Source organism: Blastomyces gilchristii (genome assembly GCF_000003855.2).
Source record: "Blastomyces gilchristii SLH14081 genomic scaffold supercont1.2, whole genome shotgun sequence".
Lineage (NCBI taxonomy): Eukaryota > Fungi > Ascomycota > Eurotiomycetes > Onygenales > Ajellomycetaceae > Blastomyces > Blastomyces gilchristii.
In genome coordinates, this window is record NW_003101681.1 from 2,487,558 (window position 1) to 2,507,287 (window position 19,730).

Here is a 19,730-nt window from a genome sequence, read left to right on the forward strand (position 1 = left end):
AGATCTTGAATATTTCAAATAAAGGGATTTGAGATTAATATAATAAACATAAATTATGATCAGAAGTAATACTTTTAAATAATATAATAACTGTAAAGGTTGATTCTTATCTCATACACGGTTATACGGTCAGTCTATATATGTCTGTAAATTCAACTACAGAGTGTAGTGTATAATATATTATATACTTAAGCAGCAGTCTTAATACTTGATACCTGCTTGAATTTATAAGTATAAATAGCTAATAAAAGCATTCTTTCCTTGCTGAAAGCCTGAGACTTTGAGGCTGAAGGCATATTTAATGAATATGTTGATGAAGATGATATAGACTACTGAGATAAAAGAGCTCAGTCATCACCAGCACACTGCTGATAGAAGAGCCGATCAACTCGGGACTCTCAATAGATAATTAGATAAAGAAGTCAATTTATTGATCTGTTAACTGATTAATCAGAAAGCAGAAAACTTGACCTTGCTAAGTGCGTCACTTAACCTCATTATGTAAGCTGACCTCGTAAATGTGACCCGTGCTACTACCTGACCTCGCTCAATACATCTTTTCTTGTAATTTGAAACTACTCAATTATTTACCATCAATTCTACAATCAATTCAAAATCAATTTAAAATTAATTTAAAATCAATTTAATACTGAAATTATTCTTGAATTTAATAGTAAAGTAAGTATTTATATAATTTACACTGAATTGATTATTAATTGATTTTCAATCAATTGTTAATTATTTAAATATATAGATTGAATTTATTTTTATTACTATAATTAATTAATAATTAATTTAGAATCAATTCAAAATCAATTTAAAATCAATTTAAAATCAATTATTAAATATTTTTATCTTGATATATTTAATTCTGTAAAACATCTCTTTATATTCTATATGAATTTATCTGTTTATTTAATTGATTATAAATCAGTTATATATGCTTTGTGTAAGAGGCCTACACTGAATAGATCAGTATAATATTATAGGTCTTATATAACAAAGATAAAAATGTTAGAGAAGGAAAGAAAGAGAAAGTGTGAGAATTAGCAATTAGAGTGAATATTTATACATGTATATAATAATGTATACAGTGAGACTTCTGGACAGAAGAATCTATACGCGTTTATAGCAGCTAAGAATCAGTGATTGAGAATGACTGAGAATCAGAGTGTATGTATTCATAATAACTGAGAATCAGTGATTGAGAATGACTGAGAATCAGAGTATATACATTTGAGAATGAAGTGATTGAAATCTGTGAAGTGTAATGAAATAGTCTATATAATTGATCAGGCACAGTCTGTCATATTAGTCTTCTTCTTTCAGAAGCAGTTCTCATTGATCAAGAGCTGCTATTTCAGATAATACAGAACTCAGAGTTCAGATCAGTTAATTATAGCTGATTTATTTCATAAGATATTATCAGCTGCAGCTGTGTGATCTCTTATCAAGAATATCTTCAATCTCTTATTCAAGCTTATTATCTTCTTCTATGATCTCTGACAGCTGTCAGTTAGAAGTCAGTTGAGAAGAGAACAGATCAGTAATAGTATAGTGAAGTAAGTTTGTATAAAAGATATTATAAATCTCTGATAATATGTTAAGATAATAGTTATAACTATCTAGAACTTCTATCACTTTATATCTGATATGATGATAATCTAGTATATAAGATGAATATGTAATTTATATATTCTTAAGATTCAACTATATCAGATCTTCTATCTTATATTATTTAACAGAGTCTCAGTAAACATTGATTCAATCTTCTTAATTCTGTTTAGTACTTGCTATGAAGACTTCTGCTTAATCATGAGTATCTCAGAGTTTCATTACTATATTATCAGTGATCTGAATTGAACTGTGAGAGTTCAGTGTGAACTGTGTGATGTCTAGAAGATCTAACATCTTTATATGATAATTATATATAAGGAAGAACAGACTTATATTTGTTGAAATAGCATCTCAATCATTGATAGTGATCTCTGTGTATAGAAGAAGATTATATCAGTCATCTTATAAATAATTACAGAACTTATGAAGATAATTCTTTATAGTCTGAATTATTTATTCTAATGCCTCATTGATCTCAGAGTGATAGATAGTTGATAGATAGTGTATAATCTTGAGAACTTAATAGATTCTTATTCAGAGAGTGCTTATAAATTAACAGCTCTGATCTGATACTATAGATCTCAGTAACTTATATATCTGATAGAACAGACTTCTTAGAAAAGCTTCAGTGACTTATTCAGTATTTATCTTGTTACAGAGTTTTAATATAACATTATTATTATTATTATTATTCTTCAATTATAGATGTATGCAGTCAGAGACTATGACATCTACCTGAGAACTTTAGTTCTCAGGGTTTTTTCTATGTCTGTAAAGTTAACTATTATACATTCATCAATTTCAGATATGCAAAATCAGAAAATTCCAGCCCAGAATACAAAAACTGTTTACAAATTGCAGTGTTTTAACATCTTTTGATACTTTGAAACCATTTGACAATATCATGACAAAAGAAAAGAGAAAAAGAACACAGTCTCAAAGATAGACACATTAAATAGATAGATAGAAAGAAATTGAAAGAAAAAGATAAAGAAAAAGATAAAGTAAAGAGAGACTATAACAAAACAAATTATTAAAAGAGAGTGTATAGCTGTTTTAACAGACTATATCTGATTGATTTTCTCCTCTTTATATTCAGATAATTCTGAATTTAGTCATTTTCTTATAGCTGCTTGAGTTTCTGATAGAAAGTCTATTAAGTATTTAATTCCTGTCTCAGTTGAGAATAAGAATCTCATATTTAATTGATTTAGATCATACTTCTCTTTCAATCTGACTCTGAGACTATTGTATAATGCATAGTGTATTACAATATACTCAGAATTCTCATTTGTATTGCAGAATGAGCATTCTATTGAGTCAAATCTATCATCAAATCTTTGTATATAAGATTTGAAATAGCCATGTCCTAGTTTTAGCTGTATTATAGATGAGAATATTTTCTTTTTACATTTAATTGAACAAGATTTTCACTTGGGTTTTGTTTCAAATCTTGAATAATGTATACTCTTCTTTTATTTCTGCCAGCTTTCATTTCACTTATCTAAACAAGATTCTTTTATTTTTCTCTTTATAAAAGATCAGGATATAATTTTTTGAATAGATCTGCTTAATTCTGCACCCTTTTTTGCAGCTGAATCAGCCAATTCATTGCCATGAATATTCATATGAGCAGAAACTCAGTGTAGATGAATTATCAGCTTTGATATTCTTCTCTTTTGAATTTTTAAAACAGAGTTTAAGATCAGTTCAAGATTCATTTGATTATTATAAATCTGACTATTTCTAAGTCTTTCTAAAGTAGCTTAACTATCAGAGAATATTCATATCTCTTTCAAACAATTTCCTCTTTTATAAGATTTTATTTCAATGAGTTTGAAAGCTTTCACTATTACAAATAGTTCAGCATCAAAGACTTCACATTCAGAGCCTAGATTTCAGAAATCTGAGATAAAATTAATATTATCTTCAGTATAAGCAATGCCTGCGCCTAATCTATTCAAGTTCTCATTTTTTAAGTCATCTGAATAAATCAGAATAGAGTCTTTTATATTGATTGTAGAAATTCTCTTTAAATACTGTTTATATTCTTTCTCTTTTGATAGTTCACTTATTTATAAGTCTATAAGAGATTCAAGCTTTTCTCTTCAGAGAGATAACTTCTCATAATCAACTTTTTCAACATTTAAAGAAGAAAATTGATTTTTAATCAGAGAGTATAGTCTATACAGTTAAGAAGACATTTTCTTTGAAGAATTATGTTCATTTCAATCAAGAAATCTATTCTAATCCAGTTCATTTCCAGAGTTAATTAATGAAAATGAAGAAGAGACTCTTTCTCTGATTATATGATTTGAGCTCATCTTTACAACTCTCAGAGTATAGTTCATACAGGCCTTTTCAAATCTAATAGCAGGAGAAGGAATTGAAGCTTCAATTTTCATTGCTTTAATAGGAGATGATTTGAATGCTCTCAGAATTCTTCTCAAGACTCTGTTTTACAGACTTTGAAAGAGTTCAGTGAAATTCCCTTAATTATTTCATCAAACTTGAACTTCATAATCAGCTACTGATGTAATACAGGCTATATATAACTGTCTCATAGCCTGGAAGGATAGACCTCTCTCTGTATTTGATAGTCTGATTATGTTATTCAATAGTCTTTCTGCCTTGACAGTTCTTTGTTGAATGTGATATTTAAAATTCAACTTGGAGTTTAATCATACTTCTAATCATTTGACATTTACACTGGATTTAATCTCTCTATTTAAAAGAGTTAGAGATAGTTCTTTCTCATTGAATCTAGAAAAGAAATGAATTAACTCAGTTTTATTCATATTAAATTGAATTTGATTGATATCTGCTCTAACAAAGATTTTCTTTGCAGCTTCTTCAATTACTTTTAAATTCTCTTTAATAGTTTTTGAGCTGTAGACTAGACCAATATCATTCACATAACTCAGAGATCACACTATTCTCATATTTCTATTTTTGAATAGATATGCAGTGTATATTGCAAATAAAATGAGTGAGATTGAAGATCTCTATGATACTTCTATTTTTATCTCAGTCTTATCTTATTTCATTCCATCAAAGAAGAGTTGTATAATTCTTTTAGATATAAAACAGTTAACTCATTTTATTAGAGAAAGTGACAGTTTTAATATCTTCAATGTCTGAATTAACTTTGACTTTGAAACATAATCAAATACTTCTTTTATATCAATAAAAACTGCAGTTGAGACCAGACTCTTATGCTTTGCTATTTGAATATTATGAACAACTGAGAGAATAGTGTCAATTACAGAACACTGTTTTCTATCTCTTATTTATTCACTGAATAAAAGAGAATCATCTATAGAGCTTATAAAAGATAGTTGAGTAGCTATTATCTTTTCTAAAACCTTTTCTAGACAGTTCAATAGAGATATTACTCTATATGACTTAGAAATTGAACTTTTTCTATTAGATTTTATAAGAATCACTTCAGTAGCTTCTCTTCAGCATTCAGAATAATATTCATTTTTCAAGAGATTGAAAAAGAGCTCAAAATATTCATTCTTTAAGTAGGAATATATATTTTGAATAATCAAGTGATTAATTGAATCAGGACCTGTAGCAGTTTTAACAGAACTTGAGAAGATAGCTGACTCTAATTCATCTTATATAAGATCAGACCATTTTCAGTTATTTTTATCAATGTAGTTGAGAAGTGATATATTCTCTTTCTCTGAATCTGAATCTGAATCTGATGAGTTCTGAAAGAGAATTCTTATAAAAGCTTGACATTTTTCCTCAAAAGAGTTTACTGTATATAATTCATTCTGAAACTCATATTCTAAGACTGAAAGTTTTACTACACTTCTTGTTTTAGTATAGTTAAAAGCTTTAAAAACTTCCTTCTCTTATGCTTCTTTAAGAAATTTATTCCAGCAGTCTGTTTTAGCTCTTTTAATATCTGAAAAATATTCATTTCTGACAGCTTTGAACTCTTCATCAGATATTACATCATTCTTTCAATCTCTTCTAGCAGTAGCTAATTCTTTCCTTTTAAATGAGATATTCTCATTTCATCAAGATTTTGAATACTCAGAAGATTTTCTTTTTAAAATATTATCTCTAACACTTGTTAGAATAATAGATGTAATAAGCTTCACTCTATTCTCAAGTATTTCATTTGAGATATCTTGATCAGAATTTCAATATAGCTCATTCTGTCTTTCAGATTTTAATAGTTTTATGCTTTCTTTAACTGCTTTTCAATCAGCTTTTTCAAAGTTATACTGATTAGAGAGAAGAGGATTTTCACTTATTTATTTTTCACTCAGTTCAATATCAAATTGAATAATCTCATGATCTGATTCTGATGTCTCATTTGAATCAATAAATCAGTTTACAAGTCTTCTTTTCATTAGATTTTGTGATATAAAGATTAGATCTATAATAGACTTCTGTTTCATATCTTTTCTAAAGAATGTTTGTTAATCAGACTTATTAATCAAATCTATTAAATGCTCAAAGATTTATTCAATCAGATTATCAGCTCTCACTACTCTCTTGCATTCTGAATTTCATCAGAGATAATGTGCATTGAAATCTTCTACAATTATAGAGTTTCTTGATGAAGTTATGTTCAGAAATTCTCTATCAATTGTTCAGATATTGTTATTTTTCTTCAATAACTTTTCATTATAGATATTTATGAGCTGTATAGTATTAAACTCATTTTCTTTATCTATAATATCATTCATCAGAATATCAGAGTCAGACATGATATCAAATCTTAGATTAAATTAATATCTTGATCTCTTTCTTTCATAGATCACTACTCTTGACTTTCTCTCAGACTTTTGAGATAAAAAGCAGTAGTAGCTTGAATGAGAAATGACATATTTTTGCTCAGCATCAAAATTCAGCTTCTGAAGCAGTATAAAATCAACTTTTTATTCAAATACAATTTAAAGACAAGAATAAATACAATTTGAGTTTCTATTCACATTATTTTGAATAAATGTGATTTTTGAAGAGTTTTTAAACTTTTTTTTTTGTTTTTGTTGTATATTCATACTAAAAGAGAGTAGAGTAGAATCTAATCACTATCATCAGATAATAGATTATAACTGTTCTGAAAAGTAGAAATCTCAACTGCTTGTATTATATCTAGTTTATCATCAGAGTTATTTCTCAATTCTCTAATCTTAACAGGAGTTTGAGAATTCAAATTCTGTTTACATTTAGCTGAAGAATTGAAGTTTGAAGACTTAGATAGTTGAGAGTTTCTTCTTTTTGAGCTTGCAGTTATAAGTCTACTGGCTTAACTTTTCTCTTCAGTTCTAGATTGACTTTGAGCTTCTTCTTTTCTTCAGTTCTTTTGAGTTCTAGGAGTAAACATACATTTTTTTGAGCTAGATGCATGTTTTTCTTTACAATTAGAGCACTTAAGCAGAGTATATTGATAAATTTCATCTCTTTTTAAGCATATTTCACATTTATGCTCACTAGTTTTGTGATCTCTGGCACAGAATGCATATTTTGAGTCTCTAAAACATGAGATTATAAAGTATTCATATCTTTGACAGTTTGAACACTGTGTTTAAGCTTTGAGATTCATTCTTGAGTCTTTGTATTCATGAACTCTCATTTTCAAACCTGCTACTCTTACTTCAGAGATCTTTGACTGTTCAAGTATTTTTATATATACTAGAACAGAGACATTTCTTCTGCTTTGTCTGAACTCAATTGAATTTAGTTATACAGGCTTCTTTCTCAGTTGAATAGAGTTGTATTCTTTTAATTCATTTTTAAGAAGTAGTATTTCTTCTTCACAGTCAAAAATTTCAACTGGAATATTATGAAGAATGAATTTGTCTCACTTTTCATCTCTTTCAGATAGAATTATTATATTTAACAAAGATTCTACTACTGACTTTCAGAGATTCTTATTCTAAATAAGAAATTCAGCACTGAATTCAGACATTGTAGTCAGAATGATGAAGTTTTCAAAGAATGATAGCTCAATTGAAGCTATAACTGATTTTTGAACTTTAATATCAGTTATCAACTGAGAAAAGAACTGCTGATTAATTTCATTTCTAATTCTGAAAATAAGGTTTGAGTTTAGCTTGTTTCTTTGCAGAATGTCCTGATTTGAGACTTTGAGAATAAGTCTTCTATTTCTGAAGATTTGAAAGTTTTTCTCTTTTTGCATTTTCTTTTTCACTTTTCTATGAATAGAGACATGAGCAGTATTCTTCTCAGTTTTCTCAGGATTTTGAGCAGGTTTTGAGATAGCAGGTTTAGAGACAGTAGATTCAGCTGCTTGAGCATATATTTTCTTCTGATTCAAAGAAGAAGAAGAAGTAGGAAACAAGAAAGAAGAAGAGTAAGATGAAGAGTCAGTGATTATACTAGGAATTTTCAAGGTTTTTTAAACTGTGTTTGAGATTTCAAGTTTGAACTTGATCATCTCCTGTAGTTGTCTAGTCTGAGTATGAAGAATTAACAGAACTTCTTCATTTATCTCACTCAGACACTGCTTTTCAAGAATCTTGCTTACTTTTTCAAGTTCCTGTATTTCAAGAACTTGTTATTTCTCTATTTCTTCTTTCTTTCTTCTCTTCAGAATTTCAATCTCAGAAATAGCATTTGAGAAAGCATCTTTTTCCACATCAACTGAGTGTATTTTTGAACTCATTGTTTTCACTCAATGAAAAGTTAATCAGACTGTTTCAATTGAGATATTTCTAAGTCTGTTTTCAATTGAAAAGTTGGTCAGACTGTTTCAAAAGAAGAATAAAAGACTTTTGTATATAAAACACCTGATTTTTTTCACACTAGTTCAGTAACTAGGTTAGATTTTTAAAGAGAATCTAATAAACTAAAATTGATTTTTAAGATAAATTAATAAAATCTTTATAATCTCTTTCTTGAGATACAGTGAGAAAAAGTATGATATCAATTGATAATAAATCAGATGATATGACAGTTTTTGAGAGAAAAACTGACAAAAAATAAATTAATTTTTTGCAGAGAAATTGATTAAAACTATTCAATTTTATTCTAAATCATTCAATTCTTCTCACACAACAAGTGTACAACTCAAATCAGTTAATAAAGAGTGTAAAAAAGAATTAAGTATTAATAAAAGCTCTTCAGTCACTGAAAAAGTAATTCTTACTTAAAAGAATATGAAATTATGATAGAAAACAACTCTGTTTTTAATTCTTTGTAAGAATATTGTATAAAATTCAGAGAAAAACATCTTACTTTTTCAAGAGAAGTAAAAAACTATTTCTAAGATCTTTTTTTTTACATTAACTGCTGCAGAAGAATAAGATAGAAACTGCTAAGATATGTACTACTGTATACTCTCTATTAAGACTTTCTCTCTTCAGAGTCTTGATATTATAGAGAATATAAGTCTGTTTCTATATGATAATATAAATATTGTCAGTGAGATGTAAAGAAACTAGTTATTTATATCTCAAAATAGAAGACTTTGTTAATGATTATATCAATATAGAGTTAATTCTCAAATTCAATAGAAATCTAGTGTTGCTATTCTCAATCTCTTGCAGAATCTATTGAATATTGAGATATTAAAACTAGATTTAATATATCTCACTGTGCAGGGATCAAAGGCTCAGTCAGACCTTGAAGTATACTGATTTTATAGTTGTCATGTCTGCTGATTATGTATCAAGTACAGTTGCTGAGGTATCTTTTTGTACTTTTCTATTGGGGATGGGCCAGATTGAGAGGGGTGGTATGAGGGTGAGACTTGGTGTTGATGTCTAGATACACTGAAGACAGACCACAGAGATTGCACTTCAGAAGTGGCTGTTGATTATGTGCTTGATATTATCACCGAGGTATCTTTTTGTATTTTTCTGCCGGGGATGGGCCAGATTGGGAAGGGCGGTACGAGGGTGGGACTTGGCATTGGTGTTTTGGAACATCAAAGATGGACAGGGTTTTCGCGGAGGTCACTCCTCAGATATCTCCACAACTACTGATCAGGGATCTTCCAAAATCGAGAAGATTGGTGCATATGGCTAGGTCTCTTCACCTTACAATTTGTATGGCAATTTGGCCCGGGGTTGTGGTGTGATAGGGGAGAATGGGGGATAATCCCACGCAGGAGTTCTGAACGACGTCTGGTTCACATTTGGCTGGATAACTCCACCACCACACGGGGTATGCGGTCGGCGATGGGGTCAAAATGCTCGTATGATCGAGGGCTTTTCGATGGATCTATCGGCGGGTTCTTATTCGAAAAATCGAGCGAGTTTGTGGTGGAGCGGTTGACGTTTAATATAACATTCTTACTTAATCAGTTTATAATGATCAGAACATTTCTACAGCTCTTACTCTCAGAGAGATTAATAGTGAAGTCAATTATCATATCTTATCAGATTCTATTAGAGATATTAAGTAATTTTAGCAGGTCTTTTCTACAGTTCTTTCATAAGATGATGAAGAAACAATGATTATAGTTTCAGATAAAATATCTGATACTATTTAATATCTCAGATTAGTAGAACTTCTGAGAGATTATTTAATACAGTTGTTTATAATCTGAATAATCAGTTATATATGAATCATGCATTTCTTATATTATCTGAGTATGTAAGAGTTCAGAGTAAGAGACTCAATATTATTTATAAAACTGTAGAGTGTTATTATTATCAATTGAGTATTCTGAGATGTCAGTTCTTATACATAGTTCTGAGAGAAATCAGAGTGCTTCTTGATATACTGCTTTAATAAGTGCTTAAAGAAGTTCATCAGTTTGAGTTATTACATGTCATAATTCATTTAGTGTAGATTTGAGAGAAGTTGAGATATCAGTGTTAGTATCTGTTCAGAGAGAAGGTGTTCTAATCAGAGAAGTATGTATAATGTCATGAGTTGTTTCATCTTAATCAACTAATATCTTCAGATCTAGAAGTCAGTGTTCTCAGTTCATTCAACAGATATCTATTATATCAGAAGGCATATCTTACTCTCATTATAAGAGAGTATCTGTTATTGAGTTCTGACTACTGAAATAATAGTGTATTGTAAAATGAAAGTAGCTTAAAAACTCAGATTATTACATCTATTATTCAATGAGTTTATAGATTATTATGAAGTATTTGAGATTCTTATAATCTGTGATTATCTTAAATTCAGAGACACTTTAGAGTTCAGAGTCTCATTCTTCTAAACAGTGTATAATTATAAGAAGTTTCTTATTATAGATCTCATAATTGCATTCAGCAGAACTCAGTTTCTTAGACATGAAGATACATAATTGTAGAACATCTTCATCATTATATTATAATATCACTTCTTCTATTACATAGTCAGAGAAATCAGCTTCAATAACTATCTTATAATCAGAATTAAATATCATTAGCAGAGAGATATTGATAAATATCTTCTTTATCTATGTGAATACAGCTTCAGTGTCTGCTGATTATTGAAATACTGAGTCTTTCTTAGTGGGTTCTGTAAGTGATCTTATAATATCTGAGAAGTTTCATATAAATCACTGATAGAAATTAGCAAATTCAATGAAGCTTCATACATCTTTTACAGTATATAAAGCTTCTTATTCAAGAATGACAAAGATCTTCTCAGAATTCATTTGAATTCTCTTATCAGCTTCTATGATAAAACCTAAGTATTTAGTACTCTTAACTTCAAAATCACACTTGTTAATATTAATTGATAGTTCTGCTTCTTATAGTTATTATAATACTCTTTATACATGCTCTTGATACTCTTTTCTGAATTCATCAGTGAAGATGAGAATGTCATTTAAATAAGCAGATACAAACTTATCAAGGAAATCTCAGAGTGCTCAGTTGATATACTTCTGAAATATACTGAGAGTATTGATCAGTTCAAAGAGTGTGACTACTTATTCAAAGCGACTATATTATGTTTAAAATGCTGTAAGTCACTTATCTTCTTCAGTGATACAGATCTTATGAAACATAGCAATGATATCTAACTTTATAAATTATTAAGCTTATTCAATGTGAGCTAGAGTTTCATTGATAAGAGATAAAGAATAACAGTTCTTCTTTATTAATCTATTCAATTCTTGATAATTTATACAGAACTGAAGTTCTTTATCTGATTTCTTTACAAAGAGAATAGAGGCTGCAGTGCAAGAGTTGCTAATATGTATGAATTCTTTATTCAACAGATCATTGAGTGTCTTTTAAAGAAGAAGAAGTTCATCTTGAAATATGTTATAAAGAGAGTCTCATAATAGTTTGAGATTCTTACCATTCTTTTTCTCTAACTTAATACTGTGATTCACTTCAGAATCTTGTAAGAGAGATATATTTATAATATTATCTTATCAGAAGACATCTAGATATTTATAATATTATTGAGAGAGTTTTGTATGAGAATCTGTTATTATAACATGAGATAACTTTTCTAGAGTCTTTTTAATATCAGTCAGACTGATGAAATAGATTATTATATAATTCTGCTATCAGTGACTTTCTTTTTTTAAAGCATTTCATACACATTAGCAGAGATCTATATCAGATTCATGATCTTGTGAATATCATCTTCATGAATTCTATTATTGTTAGAGAATATCAAGCTTCTGTTTTAAGTGTTCAATAAGATATCTTATTCAGATAGCTAGGCAAGTTCTAATATAAGATTATAATCAAGATTATCAACTTCATATACATAGATATCTTCATATTGATGTTCTCTCACATCTATGATCAACTTTATCATGTAATAGATATAAATGTCTTTTAAATCATTAAATTCTGTGAGAAGTCAGAGTTTTGATAAGAGAATATGCTGAAGATTATAATATCTTATAACTGAAGATTTTATCATTGCATAGTAGTATAGACTGCTGTCTATCATAGCTTTCATATTATACATGTTAGCAATCACAGTAGATACAAGAATTGCATTTATTATTATTTTCTCTTCAAATTATTATTATCTAATCTCTTCAAGCTTCTATTTATAAATTTGAACAGAAGCTAATCTTTTCTCTGTTTCACTGAGATATTCTTATAGTTATCTTTCAAATCATTCTTCACTGTAATATGATTGATACAGATAGATGCTGATTCATTCTTTAAGTGAGAAGATATGTAGACTGATTAGCAGTTAAAAGCAATGTGTTCTGATCAGTTACAGTTAATGCACACTTTATATTAATATTGATTGACAACTTCTTCAGAGATGATCTCAGAAACTTGAAAGTTTGTTTAAATGATGAAAACTCTTGCTTATATATAGACATTTGAATCTATTCAATTCATAACATCTGCATCATTACTGTTACTCCTCTTCAGTGTGAGTGTATAAGTAGTCAGAGTGTAATATCTTCTGTCACTGTTCTGTATACTCTTAAGCTTGATAAGATGATTATTCAATGTTTGAAGCTGTATGTAGAAGTCTTTATAAGTCTGATCTTTATCTACACTTACAAGAGTCTGTAAGAGTTTGAAAGTCAATGTCTTTTTAAGCATGCTAATCTTTATTTAATCTTCTCAAGACTGATTATCTGCTTCTAGAATCTTGATATTGAAGTCAGAAATAAATATTATAAGAGAAGTGTTTCTCTATTAGATACTCTGTAATCAATCTAACATCTTCTATTACATAACAGTGTCTGAGAACAGAATATCAAGATGTTTTATAATATTATCAGATATTTACAACACTGATTCACATGCTTTCATTTATAAATGAAACTTCTATTTCATGTAATTCTTCAATCATTCATTGATATATTAATCTTGATTAATTAATGAACTGATGATATCTTCATCTATATTCAGTTTCACAAGCATTTTCATTCTTCATAATGAGTAGAGAGTGAGATCAGAAGTATTGAAATATACAGAAGTATCTAAGTTGTCACACTCCCGGCCGCGTCAAGACTCTGTTATGATTTCACACGGCTCATCACTTCTATGCAGATAATTTCATTTCATTCAAACTGGTTTTCAATCACTCTATAACATTATTCAGATATATCACAGAAAGATCTGATTGATAAATATAAGAATCTCACTTTTATACAAGGTCAGCAGATTACTCTTTCTTGATAGTAAGATGTCACTGAGATATCACTCTGACTATTCTCACTTGTGAAATGAGAGGAGAATATTCACTTATTATCTATATAGAATAGCTAGATGCTGGCTTCTCATCAAAGAAGTCAGTAATTTATTTTTCTTCTACTGAAATATATATAAGAGTTACTGTGTTTCTTATACAATCTTCTTAGTATACTAAGTATTATACTATGATATTCTTGCAATAACTCTGTAGTCTATAAGCTTACTATTCAAGCAAGATAGTCAAGCTCACTTATACAGCTTCTCAAACAACTATCTCTATATAATATCACTGACTAGCTACTGCTTCAGTTCTGTTATATTACAATTTAAATCACTTAATCTGATTATAAGTTTGAATCAGTCAAGCTCTAACAGACTGATATGATCTCACACACTCACACTGAGACTGACTTAATCTCACTCTCTGAGAGAAACTCTATATTATTCTCTAGAGTACATACATCTCTATCTCAGCAGAAATTCAAGATTTTTGAACTCACTGCATATTTTGATATAAGCTCTTCAATCACTCTATCATCATCACAGTCTCTACACATCTACATCTATTATGAAGATAGAGAGATTAAGATCAGAGATTCTCTAAGATATAAGAGAAACACATTATCTAAATTTCACAGCTTTACTCATATTCTTGAACAGAAATTTCATCTTAATCTGAGCCAGTATAATACTTATGAGATATAAGTAATATACACTGTTAACCTTCTTAAAGACATCTCTGCAACTACTTGAGTTATTAAGAAGAGAAAGCTTGAGTGTATCAATACTGCTATAATCTAAGAAGAATTCAAGAACTTTCTACTGAATTAAATTAAAGATCACTGCAACTGCAGCTTCATAGTAGCACAGTAGTTCAACTCATTATATTAATAAGATAATAAGAATTCTTTCAATTTCAATATAAGATTTGAAGAATATTAAGAGGAATTAACTGATGATTTAAATCAATTAAAAACATAGTTTTATCTCACAAAGCTGACTTACAAGATGCAGATAATAATATTATAGTATCAGAGTTCATCAATCAATTGCACTGAGCTTGTTAATCTAACTTCTCAGATCTATTTAAATAATCAATTCTCTGAGAAAAAGGTTAACAAGATCTCTTCTAAGTAATTAATAACAGAATCTAAATAATACTGTGATGACTTCAGTGCAGAGAAAGTAAAGAAGAATTTCAAGTATTCTAATTCTTCACTCACTGTAAAGAAATATTAAAAAAGATTTAATAAAGATCTCTATTTTAACTGCAGAGCTGATAATTATTATACTAGTAATTATAAGAAGCTGAAGAAGAAAAGAAACTGAGAAGATATCTTCTCAAAGTTAACTTCTCTTCTGATAAATGTGTCTGCAGAAGATAAAGAAGAGAAAGAAATAAAGAATTAATAATTCTCATATCTTCAAGTTTATGTTACAATCACAATGTATACTCTAAATAAGAAGATATCAGTGAGATATCTACTCAACTTCAGAGTGAATACTAACTTTATATTCTATTTCTTTTCTTTAATAAAGAGTTGAAAGAAGATAGATCTGTCAGATTATATGAAATTTATCAATGAAATGAAGTATCACTGTTTTAATATAATTCAAGTGAAGTGTGTAATCATAGACTCAGAAGAAATCTTTAAGAAGAGCAGTCTGCTTCTTCATACAGTTAATATTATAGATGAGAACATTATTCTAGATCTCTTATAATTGAGAGAAAACAATTCTCTTATTAACTGAGTCACTCAGATGTGACAGTACTGTCTCACTAATAAAGAGACAGTGATAGAGAAATCTGAAGAGTTTCATCAGAAGAATTTTGAGAAAAAGATAGAGTTAATATACTATGTAGTAGATGACTGAGACTTGAAGATAGATGAAGAAGTCATTACTCTCACTGCAAGATTAGTAGCAGTATTTATTATTAAAAATGAATAAATATAATATCTCTTTATAAAATATAAGAATATCTTTTCAGAAAGAAAAGCAGTGAAGTTTTCTAATATCAAGATATAACATAAGATTTATCTTGAAGATGATATAATAATACTGTACACACTTCTTTATAACTTATCTGTAAAGAAATTGAATATTCTGTATAAATATCTTGAGAAAGTGTAATCAAAGAACTGAATATACTTATCAAAGAGTTCAGCAGAGGCATCTATACTCTTTGCATTCAAGAAGAATAATAGACTATATCTATGTGTAGACTACAGAGGCCTTAATAAGATAATGATTAAAAATCACTATTTATTATCATTAATTAACAAGATGATCAATTGATTATCTGAAGTAAAGATGTTCTCAAAGATTGATATACAGAATATCTATTATAGAATCAGAGTTAATAAAGATAATATTTGAAAAACAGCTTTTCATATCAAGTACAGTAATTTTGAATATTTTATTTTATCTTTTAATCTTTGTAACACTTCAGCTATCTTTCAGATCTATATAAATGAGATGCTGTGAGGCCTTGTTAACATCTTCTGCATAGTATACTTGAATAACATTCTAATCTTCTTAAAAACAGAGAAAGAATATAATACTCATGTTTGAGAAGTATTGAGTCACTTATTATTATTATTATTATTATTATTATTCTTCCATTATACTCATATGCAAGCGGAGCTTATGATGAGTCCTTGCGTGATGTTAAATACAGGTCAAGTGTTGGTTATACAGGAGGAAATACAGGTGTTGAGACCACGTCAAGATAACAAGAACATAGGAAAATACAAAGGAGTGACAATTAGATACATGCAATAATAACTTCCCAGCCCAGGAACATAGAGCGATTCATTGAAGCGATTTGTACACCTCTGTATTTATTAGAAACCTGAGTGCTTGAGTTCCGGATTTAATGTATTCCTGCGGGTTTCGAACCCACGCGTCTTGGTTTCCCACGCCAAGGCGCTACCGGGTGGCCGCATTAACCATTCGCCCACCGGGGCTCGTATCACTTTAAGAAATAAGTATATTTATATCTGATTTTATCATATCCCTAGTAAGGCAAATAATAGAAGCGATTTCTTAGATTATATTATTAAGATGAATGACATTTCAATGAACAGAAGTCAGGTCTTCATCATTGAGAACTGATCAGTGCTGTAGATGTACTGTGAAATGCAGATGTTTCTAAAATTTATAAATTTCTATAGATGATTTATCTATATATATTCACAGATTACTGCCCCTCTTACAGATCTGTTAAAGAGAAGTATGAAAGATAGAAAAATAGAATTATTTATTCTCACTTAAGACACTGTGCAGATATTTATAGAATTGAAACAAGCTTTTACAGATGTTATAATACTGAATCACTTTAATCTCAACTTATTCAGTCAGTGTGAGACTGATACATTTAGAAATGAGATCTGTGAAATCTTTTCACAGTTGATACTGAAGATCTTTCAATGTTAGAAGAATCAGAGAATAATTATCTCTGAGAATACAGGCAATAAAATGTCTATGAGAGAAGACTTTTTCACAGAGTCTATAAGATACTGTGAATGAAGATCAGTGATCTTCTTCTTCAAGAAGTTATCACTTATACAGAGAAGATATAATACTCATGATTAAGAGATATTAGTAATTATCAAATTCTTTAAGATCTGATAACATTATCTTCAGAGTAGTAAGTACTCAGTGTAAGTCTTTACTAATTATATAAATCTGTGTTATTTCTTAACAACAAAGAGCTTGACAGAATGTTAAGTCAGATGAGTAGAGCTGCTTTCATAGTATAATTTCTATATTTAATACTGTTCAGATTAGCTTAATTCTGTTAATACATTATCTAGACAGTCTGATTATAATATCATTGATACAGAGAAGAATTCTATAAAAGAATCTCTATTATCACTATAGAAGAAGCTGACTGCAGAGAGTTGAGATTCTCTGAAGCTCAGAAACAGCACTGATAAGACAGCTGTGTGACTCAGTATAGAAGATAAAAGAAAACTCAGATCTCTGCAGAGAACTGATACTGAAGATTATAAGCTTCTCATATCATATCTTACTATTATTGAATTAATAAAGAATGAAACAGTCTATAATCTTTCAATCTGACTACTTTTGAAATTTATTAATAAGTTATAGAAGAGAGATATCTCTACTACAGCTTGAATTCAGAAGTTAAAGAAGAAAGAATTCAGTTTAAACTTGAAAGAGACAGACTCTGAGCAGAGCAGTGCTGCTAAGAAATCAAGTCACTGATAACTAGAAAAATGTGAACTTCTACTACTGAATAGTTTAGTCTTCATTTCTTGTAGTAGAACAGTGCATCAGAAGTTATTAAGAATTCATTATAATAATCTCTATACAGAGCACTTCAGATTAAAGAAGACTGAGAAGCTTTTAAAATATAAATACATTTAAAATAAGCTCTGAGCAGATATCAAAGAGTATATTAAGACTTATAATATCTATTAAAGAATAAAGATTTCACAGTATAAGTAATACAGTGAGTTAGTATTACTATCTATTTCAAAGAGCTTATAACAGAATCTATTAATGAATTTCATAGTTGATCTGCTGAAGTTGACAAGAGTCAAAGAATATAACTCAATTTTAATCATTATTAATCACTTTATAAAGATGACTAAATATATTTCTACTTATAAAAAGATTAAAGTCTCTGAATTGACTGATCTGTTTTTAGATATTATTATTTATAATCACAGTACTTTAAAATTGTTAATAACAGATTGAAAATCTCTCTTCATCAGCAAGTACTGATAAGTCTTTTACTATCATCTTATAATAAGACATCTTCTCAGTATTACATTTCATCTGCAGACAGATGATCAGACTGAACATTAGAATCAGACATTAGAATAGCATCTTCAAGTATTCTATTTATATCATTAGAATGATTGACTCAAACATCTTCTAACTACTGAATTCATATATAATAATGCAAAGAATGCAATCTTAAAAGTATCTTCTTTCTATACTTATTATAAATATAATTCTTCACTACTCAGTGACATCACAGATGACATTTCAAAGAGAGAAATAGATAGTCAGAATATTAAACAGATATAGAGAATAGAGTATCTCTCAGTATCAGAAGTAAAAGTGAGATTGAAACTTTTAAATAAAATTTATGAAAAGACAGTGAAAAGCATCTACTGTATTCAGAAGTAATAGACAGAATACTATAATTAAAAACATCTTTTAATAAAGTTCTTAATAGAGAATCAAGTGCTACTTTCAGTAAAGAATATTAAGATAATAAGACTGTGTAAGAAGCTTAGTAAGTAGTGACTAGAATCTTTCTCAGTAATAAGAGTGATGAATAAGCAGATATATAAGTTAAAATTATTCTTAGAATTGAAATCAATTCATTCTGTTTTTCACATTTTCTATTTAAAGCTCTATAAGCAACACTCTGAGACAGAGTCATCTCAGTCAGATGATATTAAATGTAGGAATGGTACTGAATATCTTATGAAGGGAATATTAAATAGGGGAGACGTTATAAACAAGCTTCAATATCTTATTAAATAAGAAGATTATTCATTATCAGAGAATTTATGAAAATTACTTAAGTATTTGAAAATTGCTGAGAAAGAGATTGTAAGCTATGAGATAGCTAGTAGAGACTGTCTTATTACATATCAGAGATGTTGAGTAAGAAATGCTGCTTAAGACTTCTCATTTTTCTTAAAGAGTTTTTTAGAGATGATTTTACAGTGATGAGTCAGTGTCTTATAAACTTCATAGCTGTGACGGGCTGCGCCCGATCAATCATATAGACTATTTTATTACACTCCACAGATTTCAACCGCTCCATTCTCGAACGCGTACACTCCGATTCTCGGCCATTCTCAATCGCCGATCCTCGGCCGCTATGAACGCGTGTATATTCTTCCGCCCTGAAGCTCCACTGTGTACATCATCACATACATGTATAAATATTCATCTTGATCACTGATTCTTGCACTTTCTCTTTCTTTCCTTCTCTAACATTTTTATCTTTGTTAAATAAGACCTATCAATATAATACTGATGTAATCAGTGTAGGCT